The sequence below is a fragment of the Suricata suricatta genome, chromosome 3 (assembly GCF_006229205.1).
Source record: "Suricata suricatta isolate VVHF042 chromosome 3, meerkat_22Aug2017_6uvM2_HiC, whole genome shotgun sequence".
NCBI classification, from domain to species: Eukaryota; Metazoa; Chordata; class Mammalia; order Carnivora; family Herpestidae; genus Suricata; species Suricata suricatta.
Genome location: NC_043702.1, coordinates 105705877 through 105721993, shown reverse-complemented (window position 1 = coordinate 105721993; position 16117 = coordinate 105705877). Strand labels below are relative to the sequence as shown.

At 44.0% G+C, this 16117-nt stretch overlaps 1 protein-coding gene across 1 annotated transcript in view; it reads left to right on the top strand.

The window, feature by feature from the left end:
* Positions 1-1804: 1804 nt before the first annotated feature.
* LIMS2 (LIM zinc finger domain containing 2) overlaps positions 1805-16117 on the top strand; it is a 51065-nt gene continuing 36752 nt past the window's right edge. The window contains exons 1-2 of the mRNA XM_029934775.1: positions 1805-1901; positions 9718-9767. The gene's annotated coding sequence lies outside the window, so the exon portion shown is untranslated. The remainder of the gene's footprint in view (positions 1902-9717; positions 9768-16117) is intronic.

Genomic DNA, 16117 nt, shown 5'->3' with positions numbered 1-16117 from the left:
CCTGGCGATAGGAACAGTGAACACACTACATGTTAAGAACATCTCACTCATACTGTGAAATGAGTTCTGACCGCGTGGACTCCCTCTGCCATGGTCTCAGTGTGTCACCCTCACATTTACATGTTGAAGTCCTAACCTCCAAAAATGGTGATATTAGGACGTGGGGCTTTGGGAGGGGCTTGAGTCATGAAGGGGATTAATGCTCTTATAAAAGAGGCTCCAGGTTTATTTAATTGAAGTATAATTAACGTTCAATATTATATTGGTTTCAGGTGTACAATATGGTGACTCAGCAATTCTGTACCTCACTCAGCGCTCATCATGATGAGTGTACTCTCGGTCCCCTGCCCGTTTCATCATCTCCCACCACATTCACATATATGAACATGGGTATTTGAAGATTGAAAAGACACTGAAATAGAAGTTCTCTCTTAGTGTTGTGATAGTTAAAAAAGAAATAAAATAGGCTCCAGTGAGATCCCTAGCCCCAGGTGCCATGTGAGGATAGGAGAAGTCTGTACCTAGAAGGGGGCCCTCCCCCTACCTTGCTCACATCCTGATCTTGGTCTTCCAGTCTCCAGAACTGTGAGGAATGGGTATCTGTTGCTCATAAGCCACTCAGTCTGTGGTATTTTGTTTATTCTGTTTATAGAATGGACACCCTGAGATTAGACTAAAGCATGTTTGTTCCAGAATATAAAAGTGTGAAATGAAGGGCATCTGGGTGGCTCAGTCGGTTGAGCGCCCAACTTCGGCTCGGGTCATGATCTCACAGCTCGTGAGTTCGAGCTCTGTGTTGGGCTCTGGGCTGACAGTGCAGAACCTGGACCCTGCTTCAGATTCTGTGTCTCCCTCTTCTGCTTGTACTCGGTCTTTCTCTCTCAATAAAATAAGTAAAAAACATTAAAAAAAATTAAAAAGTGAAATGAAAGACAAAATTTGGAAATGAATTTTGTTTGCCTATTTTAATGTTACTTGAGTTTGAAAAATTAAAGTCTTAGTTTTCTCAGTTTGATGGGTTTTTCCCCTTGGCTTAATGTTTATTGCCTTCACCTACAACATGAAGGACTGTTTATTCTGTTATTTAATGTACCCAGGCAACAAAAAGGATTCCTCTTAGGATAGCCTTCTCTGGTGTATATTGACTTACTATGTCTTTGATTATTTAGGAAAACAAAGTTTCTCATTTAGGGATGGGCCAAGTATCTTTGCAATCATGTCACCTTCTAGGTTTAATTTTTTTAATGTCCTAGTGTTTTATTATCACTTTAAAATGAATAGCCAAATATTGTTTCTCAGGCACCCCATGATTTGATTCCTATGTTAAGTATCCAAATCTGATAACTTTGATTTTTGCCTTCCCAGTATTGAATTCTAAGTATAAAAAATAAGTAAAATATAAGATAAAATAAAAAAAATTCCAAGGTCTCACCTGGAATGTCATATCCAAGAATGATACTCCATCAGGGTATCTTCTATGTCTAGAATTATCTTTAAATTTTCTAGAGGATACCTGGAAAACCACAAAGCATTTGTTTTTGCCTACTTTTATTTGAAAATAGAATTATGTGTTTAATTATCTTGTCTAGTATATAAGGAACTTATTTCTTTTTTTAGATTACTTGCAACATGTAACAGTTTGGTAGACTATGATTTTACAAACAGTAATCTACCATTTAGAAATGACACCTAATTTTTCCTGATGACCCTAGATTCAAAATTCTTAGTGAGTACTCTTATTTTCTTAGCAATGCAAGTTACTGTTATAGATTCATTATGAATCTGTCCTTGTATACAGGAAGTAATTCAAAACAGGAGGTATGGACCCAGAGCACAGCCTGAAATGTCATATTTGAGAATGATGATCATCTAACTAGGTGTGACTGGACACTTTTAAGAAGGTAAGGTTGGTGTTGTGGAGCCAGTGCTTACAAAATCCTTTTTGGAACACTGGCCTGGTTCTTGGCGGACAGGTCACCTGGCCTTGTAGGTGAGTAAGGAAGGTCACCTTTTGGCAGGCCCAAGAGCTTTCGGATATTTTGGGAACCATGAAAAGAGAAGAGCTTTCCCAAGTCTCGGGTATTGCACGTGAGACCTGGTGGCAGACCCTTTGCTTGGTTTCCTAGACTCAAGAAGCTTTGTTTTATTTTTAAAAAATTTTTATTTTTTATTATTTTTAATTTTTTTTTTAATTTTAGAGAGCGAGATGCAGTGTGACTGGGGGAGAGGGGCAGAAAAGAGAAAGAGAGAATCCCAAGCAGGCATCACGCTCAGTGCGGAGCCTGGCATGAGGCTGGATGCTGTGACCCTGGGACGCTCAAACGATTGAGCAACTCAGGTACCCCTCTTTATTACTTTTCTTTAAATGTTTAAATTTATTTAAGATTTTTAAATTTCAAAAAAATTATTTTATTTTATTTTTTTGGTTAAAGTTTATTTTGAGTGAGTACAAGAGAGAGCAGGGGAGGAGGAGAGAGAGGGAGAGACAGATTCCCAAGCAGGTTCTAATTGTCAGCAAGGAGCCCAAACTGACTGAGCTACCCAGGTGCCCCCATTATGTTTTAAGTAAGTCTATTTAAAAAGCCAGGCACTTGACTTGAAGGGAAAGCTATCTATGATTCTTTTCTTTTAGAGTAATTTATCCCTACTTAAAAACAGAGAGCCCCACATGTAACACCTACCTGCAAAAAGTTAGCAAATTGCCCTTGGTTTTACGATGATAAATGAAAAACATTAAAATTCTCCAATCGGGCAAGGTATTCACAGGTTCTTTTTTTTAAGTTTTTTTTTTTTTAAGTTTACTCATTTATTTTGTGTGTGTGTGTGTGTGTGAGAAAGAGAGAACGAGTTGGGTAGGAGCAGAGAGAGAGGGGTAAAGAGAATCCCAAGCAGGCTTTGTGCTGTCAGTGCAGAGCCCAGTGCAGGGCTCGAACCCATGAACACTCAGATCGTGACCTGAACTGAAAGAGTTGAACACTTAACTGACTGAGCCACCCAGGTGCCCCAGTATGCAAAGGTTTTTATGTCAGTCTTTTTTTGTGAAACAGTGACAGCAGAGTAAGTTACTGGAATACAAAGATAAGGGCTGAATGAATGTCCACTAATGGAGAAAGGGGGCATTTCCTCAGAACCAATAGTTTTCCCCGTCCCATCTCTGTTTGATGTCGATCCAAACATACCGTTGACCATTTAGTTAAAAAATACACAGTATGCTTGTGGATGCACTTTGTGTATGATACATGATTAGGGACAGGGAATGTGCAAGAATCGAGAAGACTGAACTGTGGTGGTCAGGATGTGGCGGGACCAAATTGTGGCTTTCTCACTGAGAATGTCTTCTTGGTCTGGAGGAATAGAGTTCTGGCGTAAACTAGCAGGTTCCCTTTGTAGTAGACATCCCTGTCTGCTGCTGGAACACGCTGGCTGGGTCTTCATCATCCTCCCCCACTGTGCAGGTGTGTCTGTCTCCCTGATTGGCTGCCCATCACGTCGGAATCTGATCTGCCTCACTGACAACTGACAAACCCCATCATTCTATGCCAGTAGGCTTTCATCAGTTTACTAAAGAGTGCGTATGCCCCTTAATCTCATGCTGCACCACAGAACCACCCCGCCCTGCCACCTTCAAACTAATATGATCGTTGTTCTCAGTCTTGACTCCTAGGGCTTTGCGTTGACTGTGGCAAGTGCCAGTCTCTCAGCTGCTGATTCACAAAGAGGTACCAGGTCTGCACCAAAAGAGCACACTGAGAAGCTTTTAAAAGTACAACATGAGGTTTCTTTTCTTTTTTTTTTTTATGTTTATATACTTTTGAAAGGGAGAGAGACAGAGTGTGAGCAGGGGAAGGGCAGCGAGAGAGAGAGACAGAATCCAAAGCAGGTCGAGGCTCTGAACTGTCAGCACAGACACTGACATGGGGCTTAAACTCATGGACTATGAGATCATGACCTGAGCCATAGTTGGATGCTTAACTGACTGAGCTACCCAGGTGCCCCTCAACCTAAGGTTTCTTATGAAAGCTTGCAGCAGAGCAAACTCTTGGTTGCTGCTCAGGTCATGATCTCATGGTCATGAGATTGAGCTCCCGTATCACCTGCTTAGCATTCTCACTCTCCCTCTGCCCCTCCCCTGCTCATACTCTCACATGTGCGCTCTCTCTCTCTCACAAAAAATAAATAACCCTCCACAGCCATTGTAAATATTCTTGAAGAACTAATGGAAACCATTCATAAAGAATTAAAGGAAGAACTGATGACAGTCTCTCATCAGGTAGAGAATATCAACAAAGAAATAGAAATTATAAAGAAGAACCAAATAAAAATTATGGAGATGAAAAGTACAGTAACTTAAATAAAAAAATTACTGGGAGTTTCAACAGTAGATTTGAATTGGCAGGAGAAAGAAGTAGGGAGTTTGAAGACCTAGAAATGAAGATAATTCAATATGTAAAATGGGGAGAAAAAAATGATCAGAGCTTCAGAGAAATATGAGACACCATATGCATTGTGGAGAGGAGAGAGAAAGGGGCAAAGAAATTATTAGAAGGAGTCATGGCTGAAAAGTCCTCAAATTTGATGGAAAGCATTAATCTATATGTTAGAAGAATGAACTTAAAGTAGGATAAACACAAAGAGATGCATGCCTAGACATGTCATAGTCACAAGGTTGAAAAACAAAGATAGAGTCTTAAAAGCAGCAAGAGGAAAACAATTCCTCACATGTAAGGAAAGTGCATTAAATGTGACAGCTGATGTCTCATCAGAAACAGTGGAGGCCAAAAGACATATTCAAAGGGCTTAAGGTAGAAACCTGTCAACCAGTAATTCTATATCCAACGAACTGTCTTTCAGGAAATAAAGACAAAATAAAAGGGAGCTGAAAGAACTTATTGCTGGCTGGCCTGACTTAATAAGAAACACTAAAATTTCTTCAGACTGAAAGCAAATGACACCAGATAGTAACTCAAATCCACATGAAAAACAGTATCCATAAAGGTAGGTAATGACAAAAGGCAGTATAATCATATATTTCTTTTCTCTTCTTCTCTAAACTGACTTAAGAAGTGATGGTCTAACACATAGGTATACACTCATACTGCTAGGCTTTTTATATACAGAAACATAATATGAGTCAACATTTTGTAAAAATGTTATTTCACAATAATAGCACAAAGAGGTAGATGGAAATACAGCTGTTTTGGAGTAAGGTAATAACACCGGATGGTAACTCAAGTCTACAAGAAGGAATGGGATCAGAAATTCTAAATAAGAAGGTTAATATAATAAACTCTACAAATATATAATTGTTTCACTTTCATTTCACAGATTTTTAGAAATAAATAAGAGTATGTAAAGTACTAATTGAAACAATGTATTTTGGGGCTTACAATATACATGGATGTAGTAGGTATAACAATAACACACAAAAAAGGAAGGGGTCATCTCTAGACCACTGCACCCAACAACAGCGGATTATACATTCCTCCTCATGGGCACATGAAACATTCTCCAGAACAAATCATATTCTAGACCATTAAAACAAAGCTCAGTAAGTCAAAGATGATTGATATTCTACAAAGTACGTTCTCTGACCACAATGGAATGAAGTTTGAAATCAGTAACAGAAGGAAATTTGGGAAATTTATTATGTGGAAATTAAATAACACATTCCTAAAGAACAAATGAATCAAAGAATAAATCAAAAAAGAAATTAGAAAATATTTTAAATGAAAATGAAGCCAAACATACAGAAACTTAAGGCATGCAGGAAAAGCAGTGCTGAAAGGACAATTTATACCTATAAAAGTCTACATTAAAAAAGAAGAAAGATCTTCTAACTTTTTACCTTCAGACATTACCTTTTTACCTTCAGACATTAGAAACAGATAGGAAACTAAATCCAAAACAAGCAGAAGGGAAGGAAACAATACAGATTAGAGTGGAAATAAATGAAATAGAGAAGAGGGAAAAAAAAGAGAAAAAAACCCCCAATGAAACCAAAGGTTGGTTCTTTGAAAAGATCAGCTCAACTGACAAACCTTTAGCTTAACTGATCAAGAAAAAATAAAACATTCAAATGACTAAAATCAGAAATGGAAGAAAGGACATTATTTTCAATCTTACAGAAGTAAAAAACATTGTAAGAGAAAACTGTGAACAGTTCTACACTGCCAACTAGATAATCTGGACAAAATGGATACATTCATAGAAACACATAAAGTACCAAAACTGACTCAAGAAGAAACTGAAAATCTGAATAGACCTATAACAAATAAAGAGATTGAATTAGTAATTTAGAAACTGCCCACAACAATCAGCAAAACTAAAAGGCAACCAAAGGAATGGGGGAAGATATTTGCAAATGACATATCAGATAAAGGATGAGTGTCCAAAATCTATAAAGAATTTATCAAATTCAATAATCCAGTGAAGTAATGGGCAAAAGATATGAATAGACACTTTTCCAAGACATCCAGATGGCCAACAGAAACATGACGAAATGCTCAACATCACTCATCATCAGGGAAGTACAAATCAAAATCAAATGAGATACCACCTCACACTTGTCAGAATGGCTAAAATTAACAACGCAGACAATGACAGATGTTGGCCAGGATGCAGAGAAAGGGGAACTCTTGCACTGCTGGTGGAAATGCAAACTGGTGGAGCCACTCTGGAAAACAGTATGGAGGTTCCTCAAAAAATTAAAAATAGAACTATCCCACGACCTAGCAACTGCACTACTAGGTATTTATCCAAAGGATACAGGTGTACTGTATTGAAGGGGTACATGCACCCCAGTGTTTATAGCAGCACTATAACAATAGCCGAAGTGTGGAAAGAGCCCAAATGTCCATCGATGGATGAATGGATAGAGAAGATGTGGTTTATGTATACAATGGAGTATTACTCATCAATCAAAAAGAACGAAATCTTGCTATTTGCAACAACGTTGATGGAAGTTGAGGGTATTACACTAAGTGAAATCAGTTAGAGAAAGATAAATATCATGTGACTTCACTCATATGTGGAATTTAAGGTACAAAACAGATACACATAGGAAAAGGGAAGCAAAAAGAATATAAAAGCAGGGAGGGAGACAAATTATTGACTCTTAAATATAGAGAACAAACTGAGGGTGTGGGAGGGGTTGTGGGGGGGTGGGCTAAATGGGCAAGGGGCATTGAGGAAGACACTTGTTGGGATGAGCACTTGGTGTTATACGTAGGGGATAGTCACTGGATTCTACTCTTGAAATCATTATTGCATTACATGCTAACTAACTTGGATATAAATTAAAAAATAAAAAAATAATTTTTAAAAACTACCCACAAAGGAAAACCCAGAACTAGAGGCTTCACTAGGGAATTCAACCAAATGTTTAAAGAATTAACTCCAATCCTCCACAAACTTTTCCAAAAATAGAAGAGGAGGGTATACTTCCCAACTCATACTGTGAGATCAAGGACTTGATTCCAAAACTAATCATGTCTTTTTTACACATCCCAAAAAAGAAAATTACAGACCAACATTTCTTATGAACATACACAAAAATCCTCAACTAAATATTAGCAAAAAGAACCCAGCAACATACACAAAGAATTATACACCATGACAAAGTGGAGCTTATCCCAGGAAAGCCCCTTTGGAATAATACATGAGCATCAACGTAATACATTACATTAATAGAATGAAGGACAAAGGTGATATGATCTTTTAATCTTTCTGATATAGGAAAAGCATTTGACAAATAAAACATGCAAACAACCAAGGATGGAGGAGAAATTCCTCAACATGATAAAGAGATTTATGAAAAACCCACAGCTAATATATTTAATGGTGAAAGACTGTACTTTCAGTGTGAGATTAGGAATAAGACTTCTATTCAACAGTGTACTGGATATTCTACCAGGGAAAATAGGGAGAAAAGTAAATAAAAATCAATAATGGAAGGGAATAAGTATAACTCTGTTTGCAGGTGCTATCTGGTGTATAGAAAAGCTTAAGAAACCCCTTATGAAACTACTGGAAACAATCAACAAGTTCAGCAGAGTTGTAAGGATGCAAGATTAATCTGTGAACTTTAATTATATTTCTATACACTATGAAAAATCTGAAAAGGAAATTAAAACAACTCCACATAGAATCACATCAAAAATAATAAAATACTTTGGAATAAACTATCTAAAGGAGTGTGAGACTTATATGCTTAAAACTACAAACACTGCTTTATGAAATTAAAATCTAAATAAATGGAAAGACATGTTCATGAATCAGAAAACTCTTTTGGGGGCGCCTGGGTGGCTCAGTTGGTTAAGCGTCTGGCATTGGCTCAGGTCATGATCTCACAGTTCGTGGGTTCGAGCCCTGCGTCGGGCTCTGTGCTGATAGCCCTGCTTCAGATTCTGTGTCTCCCTCTCTCTCTGACCCTCCTTTGCTTGCACTGTCTCTCTCTGTCTCTCAGAAATAAATAAAAAACATTAAAAAAGAAAGAAAACTCTTTTATAGTCACACTCTGCCCCCCCCCCCCGCCCCCAGCCATTTCCAGTCCCTGGCAACCACTCATCTGTTTTCATTCTCTATAGTTTTGTTATTTCAAGGATATTTTATGAATAGGATCATCCAGTATATAATCTTTTAAGATGGGCTTTTCCCACTGGGTATAATGACCTTGATTTATGTCTAAGTTGTGTGTGTATCATTAGATCATTCCTGTTTGTCTTGCCTCCTTTATGTAACTCCTGAATATTTTTAGAATTCCACTTTGATTTATCTATGGTATTTTTTTGGTGTATCTTTTTGTATAGATTATTTTTTTAATGGTTGCTCTAAAAAGTCATATTTAGCTTAGGCAGTTACTGGTGTCAACATTTTACTCTTCTGAGATAGTATTACAGGTCCCTGAGATTTTCTTCAATGTCTTCGGTCTCCCGCTCTGTGTTCAGTGTGGGTAGTTTCTCTTCTATGCTGGGGTTTCCCCATATGGCTGGTGGAAATGGGCATTATGCTTTGCCTTCTGTGAGTGCCAGGTGGCTCTTTCCTCTCCTGCAGCATACGCATGTGCTTATCAGTGCTCGGTCGAAGACTAGAGGAGAATCGTCTAGAGGCCTTTGGAGCTCTGTCCCTCCTTTCCAGGACTGGTCCTGCAAAGTCTAGCTGCCATGGTCTCCTGGACTTTCAGCTCTGTCTCTTTGACTAAGGGAGTCCAGTTGTGTCCACCTGGTTTCCTCTTCCATGGATGAAGGCCTGGAAATGCCCTTGAAGCACTGAGCTGGGACAGTCACCAGTTCACCTGTTTGTTTCCTGTCTCTTGTCATTGTCCTTTGTTGCCTGATGTGTCTTGAACACATAGGTTTTCTGTATGTTGTCTGTTTCATAGATTTGGTCCGGTTCCTGCTGCTTTGTTGTGGCTGGGCACAGGTGTCTCAGTAATTATTTTTCGTTGGAAAGTAGTTTTCCTAAAGATACATTATGTTAATATGTGATTGTTTTCTCACTGACTTTAAAATGAACTAATAGTTGGTTAAGAAAATATTTCATTTTAATTTCTAAGATACAGCCCACATAAATCAAATCTCTTATGTATCCTCAGTACTTTTTTAAGAGTATAAAACAACAGACCAGGAAGTTTGAGAACTGGTTACATAGATGAGTTTATTTAATCCCCATGGATTTCTTTATGAAGGAGGTACTATTCTTATCTGCTCTGTTTTACAGATAAGCAGACTGAGACCCAGAGTGAGGAAGCAGCTGCCTCAGAGGACACAGTGAGTGTGAGACTGGAGGGTCTGTGCTCTTCAGCACGCTGCCCTGCCTTGAACAGTGGGTTTTTCAACTCATTTCACATCAGAGCTTCACAGAGTAATGTTAGGTTCAGGCCCAGCCCCCGTTCTCCCATGTGTCTCCACCTGCTTCTGACCCAGTAGAATCCGTGGGCTCCAAGCCTGTTCATATTGCCACCTTGGGGTGTCCCCAGGAGAAAAAAATGTGTGGTGGATCTGTGCTGCACCCTCAGGCTTGCACCTCACACTGACGGACCAGAGCCTAACTGGCAGACGTGCCCGAGGAACTGTGGCTTCCCTGGGTGGCACTGGTCAGAGTTACTGTGCCTTGGTGGTCCCCGCCCCTGCCTGTCCTATGGCAAGCCTTGGACTCCCATGCAGCTGCTAGAGTCTGGGATGCGCAAGACGAGTTTGAGCACCAGCTGCCTTTGGAAACACATTCTGTTTTTAAAAGAATTCTTTCCACCAAGATTTCTTCATGTTATAAATTCCCTAGGTGTAAGTAAACTTTTTTATTTATACAAATTCAGCTCAGGACTACACGTGTTGAGTAAAATGGTATCTGTGATTTGCTTTGAGCAACGGGAGTGATACACATTCATATTCAGGCAGCTACTTAGTATGAAACTCACCAAGAATGTTTAAAACGGCGTTCACGTGGGGCCTGGGTGGCTCAGTCAGATAAGTGTCCAGCTTCGGCTCAGGTCATGATCTTGCAGTTTGTGGGTTCGAGCCCCACATCCGGCTCTGTGCTGACACCTCAGAGCCTGGAACCTGCTTCGGATTCTGTGTCTCCCTCTCTCTCTGACCCTCCCCTGCTTGCACTGTCTCTCTTTGTATCTCAAAAATAAATAAAAAAACATAAAAAAAACCCCCAAAACGGCATTCATGTAACAAATATTTACTGAGCATCTTCTCCGAGTAGGGCCCTGTCCTTGGTCCGACAGCTAGAGCAGCGAACAAGGCAAGAGTCTGTCCTGGAGAGTTTACATGCTGGTGTGTAGCATATTTATAACATGGACGCAGCTGATTTTAAACAACAGAGCAGTACAGCAGAGCGTCCCTGGTTGGAACAAATATCTGAGTGCCTGCTGTCCATCTAGCCAGCCTTCTGTTGGGGGTCATGTTACATAAAGTAAACAGTTTCAACCTCAAAGCGTATAAAATTTGACTGAAAAAACAAAACAAAAGGCAGTTATCCTCCTAAAAGCTGGATCTGCAAACTGCGCTCACAGGTGCCAGAAATGCCTCTTCCCCTCTACCCCATAGCAGAAGCCCCAGGAGCCCCAGGGACAGTGTGTATGCACGGCACAGTATGAACAGTGTCCCGGGGCTGTATGGCCAGCACTCTGATAAGTGCTGCACAGTGGGGACACTGCATGAAAGGATCACAATTGTGTGCAGGATGACTGTGCGCAGGTAAGACAGGAATCAGAGTGTCGTCGTGGGCACGAGTCTTTGGGGGCAAAACTCAAGGCCATTTGGTTCTACTTCTGGTCATTTCCCAACACAATGAAATGTTTATAGCAGAAGATTAGAAAATAATTAAAATCATCGAAATCACCCTGAGGTCCCCCTCCTTTCAGGGAAACTAATAACCGACAAGAAGGTGTCTCAGTAACTGTTCTTGGGTTGTTCAAAGCAGCTGCGGGTTTTTTTTGCTCTGTGCCCTTGTAGGGCTTGTTTTTGGCATGCATACATGCCATAAACATCAGGCTTCCCAGGGGACTCATGAACTCGAGTTTAGTAAATGCTCATTTTAGCCGCTGCCAAATGGAGGCCACTCGGCAGTCGCCCCTTTTCTGGTGCCTGAATGCGGAGGGGGCTGTGGCTCCTTTGTTCTGTCAGCGCTGGGGCTCCTGGGCCTTCAGTGAATGCACTTTCAGTGGCTGGCCCTGCAGGCGCCTCCCCAGGGAGCCCAGCCTTTCCTTCCTGGCTTCCCCCACCCTCTCCTGACCCCAAGGTGCCTCCGGCCCACCCTCCAGCTTGAGCCCGAGCCTCCTGCCCTGGGAGAGGTGCTGCTGGAACATCTGGGTGCCCGAGGTGGCTGGACACTCCCAGCTGCTGCCCAGTCCTTCTCCAAGTGGCCGTGCCAGGCAGTCCGGGCAGCTGCTATTTCCTCCAGAGAAGGTGTTGGCAGCACTCAGGGAAGGAAGCAGCGGAAGGAGGTGGAGTGGCGCGACTCAGCCCCCTGAGGTAGAGACACTATACGGCTCCTGAGTGGTGCTTTTTGCTTTTGAGATGTGCATGGGGCTGTGGTCCCTGCCATTCCCTTCATGTCCTCTAAATAATGGTGATAATGTTGCTAATGTTGGGGTGAAGGAACAGCCCTGGGGTGGTCTGCTCCCTGGTTTAACCTCACATACCCTTTATGTGGCCTGCGGATGGTGGGAGACAGCTCACCTTGGCTGGATGCTAGGCCTTCCACGGATGAGGTCAAGTCTGGACAGGTTGGGGTTGGGGAGCATGGTGGGGGGGGCACAGCTGATTTTTATTCTGGACAGAGGTTGCTCTGGCGGGAAGTTCGGTGGGTTGGCTGTCCTAATGGGAAAAAGGAAGCAAAATGAACCCTACCTGTGGAAGAGAGGTGTGCTAAGGAGCAGAGAGAGGCTGGTGCTGGGGCAGGTGAAGATGTCTGTGGTCACAGTCCACAAGTGATTTCTGGTTGGTTGACCCATGCCATGACACTTTGAGGTGCAAAAATGGGGCATTCCCCCATGCTCTGTGGGGTTGTGCTAGGCCACTCTTGTTCCAGATCCATGGGTTGCATCAAGCCTGCCTCAGAGCTAAGGTAAGAGAGAACTGGCATTTTCCTTTCAGAGTCTGAGGCCAGCCAGTCTTTGCAGAGGAGTTGTGAAGCTCCGTGGTCCTGTTACACCCCTGGGGAAACCAGACCCTCAAGAAGGGCTCTGTGTTCTCCATTGCTAAGAAATCCTCTGACTCTCTGAGCATTCATTCTGCAAGTGCTGAAGGAATTAGTGGCTTATGATTCTGCCATAATGGTAATCAGACTTCTTTCACTGAGCTCTGCTTGGGCCAGCCAGAAGGAGGGGCTGGTCAGATGATATGTGTATAACAGCAGATCACTGTCTGAGACATGCTCACACTTCAAAATAGGAATATATCATTGCTAAGGCAGCAAGTAAACTGCTATCTGTGGATGCATAGAGGTGGTGTGCACCCACTGCTCATTCTCCAGCCAGAGCTGGCCAGGTGCTTCTCTGCCCTTCCCTGGGGTGGTCAAGGGCTATGTCTGGAGTTAACTTTGGACTGGTTAGTTCCAGTTAGGCGCTCTGCTTGATAATGGCCCAGTGTGGCTATCCCCAGTGCCCTGAGGGGGAGATGCCTAAACCAGATTGGGGGGGGCATTTGGGCAGAACTGTTGGGGTGCCCCCATTTCACATGGGCCATCATGAAACAGGCATGACACAGGTCCTATGTGCTGGGAAGGGACCCCAGCTCCTGCGGGGACCTGGGCCATGGTGAGAGACCCTGAGAGTTCCTCAGGCTGCTGTTATGCCCAGATCGCAATATCGTCCCCCAAAACCAGAGACTACCAGGGAGACCAAGTCACGCATGCAAAAGCAAAGGGCATTTATTATTACGGGCTCGAGCTCGGGCTCAAAGACTTCACCAATGCAGTGGATCCATGCTGAGAGCCCAGAACAAGGGCTGAGCAGGGTTTTTATGGGTTTTAGGAAGGGGGAGTTACAGGAAATTGAGACTTAGGTACAGTAATCCAATCATTATTGGGTAACAGCATTGGCAGCAACTTTAACCATATACATTGTTTAGAGTGTTCGTTACTTTTGGCGAGACCCAATCACAACATTTAGAGTATCTTTGAAAATAACCAATTACAGGGTGGGCCAAGGACCCCCACATAGGGTGTAATTAGCCTTAAGCAATAAGTGATTATCTATAGCTTCTATCTCGAGGTCTGTCCTTAGGAATGTTAAGCATTTTAGGTGGCTGCTTATGATTGGGTGTTACTAGGGTGGTCCCTGGTTGAGCAATCTGTGTCCTTTTATTGTCTAATGATTCTGAGAAACCAACACCTAGGCCTCCAAGGTCAAAGGGGAAACTTGAAGCCTGTCATGGAGTCAGTTTGGTTCAGACCTGTGTCCTTTCACTGCAAGGCCTTCTTGACTTTGAATCTAGATACCAGAGGATGCCACTTGAGGCATTTTGGGATCCCCGATTTCTCTCTGTCCTCATGCTACTAATTAGCCTAGTCTGGTTAGAGGAAGCCCAGCCCGGGCAGAATCCCTGGACACTGGGCTGGCTCAGGTGTGGCTGTGAGTGAGATGCAGGGTGAGGGGGAAACCCCCTGAGCGCCAGAGGGTGTTGGGTCTGCCGTTGCTTGGAATCCCCCACTTTCCTAAGGTGAGATCCAAACTCTAGTGTGGCTCTCGTGCTCTGGCCCCCTGGCCCCTCTCCCTTACTTTCCATGCCCCCTGCCCCCAATTCTCCAGACCCTTTCTGACCTTGAGCTCCAGAGCCCGTTCCCATCTCAGGGCCACTGCCCTTGCTGTTCCCCGTGCTGGCTCTTTTCTTCAATCAGGTTTTAGCTCAGAAGCCTTTCTTGTCCCTCGCATCTAAAGCAGCTCCCCACCCTGTCCTTTTCTTTGCAGCGCTGGCCCTGCCTGAAGGCATGTTTGTGTTTTATCTACTGTCCATCCCCCACCGTGTGTCCTCTTGTTCACTGAGCTACCTCCAGGGCCCGAATGGAATAATTATCTGGAACAAACGGGTGTGAGTGAGTGAGCACTGCCAGGCAACCAGAGCTCTTTCCTGCAAATCCGTATGAAGCTGGCCCATGGCTCCGTGGAGCCTCCAATCTCCAGCAGAGCTGAGCACTGCCCACAGCTGCCACTAAGCTCTTGCCAGGCCTTCCCTTGGCCCAAGGATGAGGCATGCTTTGCGGTCAGTGCTGCTGCGGGCACATCCTCTGTGCTCTGCAACTGCACCAAATGAGGCGTTCAGGCTGATGTGGGGTCCCTTGAGGCAGGGAGCTGGTCCCTTTGGTGTTCTTTCTTCTACTTCTCATCCTTTTTGGTTCCTACAGGACCCCAGCATTCAACGAACCATCCAACTGGGCATCCATTTCTGGTGCATGGCCCCTAGCACACCTGTTCCTCTTCATCAGCAATTGTGGAAAGCGTGTCTCCTGAAACAGGCAGATGAACCAAGCAGTCATCCATACTTTATGCTTAATCAACCACTGGATTACAGTTAGGCACTCTTAGCTAGGACACCGCTGCAAAAGAACTAACTAGTGCAAAGTGCTCTGGTTTCAAGATGCCAGCTACTTAGGAACAGATGCCTTTATCATGGTCCTTTCTGCAGGTGTGTGGCTGCATGTCACCATCAAGTTACCATTCTGAACTCCACTGTCTGTGGGTTCCTACTTTGCACCGTCCCTTCTAGATGGTCTTTTTCTGTTGCCAGGCTGGAAGTGATATGTTCAGTAGGGTTAACAGATTGCGGCTCCGCCCTGGCCTCGAAGTGGGATATTTGGGCTGTTTCCAGTTGTAAGCTGCGCTCCGCAGCTCAGCTGGAAATATCTGCCTGCAGGTAGAGTGAGTGAGGGCTTTTTGTTTATGTAATATTTTTAGAATAGAGTCTGCAAATGGTTTGTGTCACAGGGCCACTTTACACGGCTCTCCTCTATCTTGTCAGTAGTGTTTCATCATAGAAAGGAGTCCTCGGTTCTCCCCAACTCGGGCGTTTGGTTTCTCCCCTGGAACGTGCCTTTTGCGAGGTTAGGGGTTACTCACATACTTGGGTAAAATGGTTATTTCCCCGGGAGGGCGCCGGTCTGGCATCTCAGTATATAGACTAGGCTCATGACTTGAAGGGACAACCGTCCACCGTGGCCTCCCCGGGGTGGGACCGTGCGAACCCGGGGTCCCCAGGGCCCCAGGGCCCCAGGAGGGAGTCGGTGCCCAGAAACGTCTGTGTGCGGAGTGGAGGGTGAAGGTGACTCCTCCCTTTTCCCGGGGCCGCAGCAGGAGCTCGCGGCGCGGAGGGAAGCAGCGGGGCGATGGTCTGTGCCCCCCAGTCCCGGTCCGCCCGCCAGTGCTCGCGTCAGGGCAGCCTGGACGGCCAGGGTAGCGCCGGGGGAGCGCCGGGCGGGGCCGGGGGACTCGGTGCGGTTATTGTAACTTCACTCCCTTTAAAAGGAAAACTATGCCCGGAATCCGGGGAGGTGGCGAGCGGAGCCCGGGCGGGAAGGACGTGACCCGCGCCCGCAGCAGGCCGAGCTTGGTGTCCCCAGGCTGGGACGGCGCGGACCGGCAGGGCCACCGCCCCGCCCCCACTCCCCACCGCCC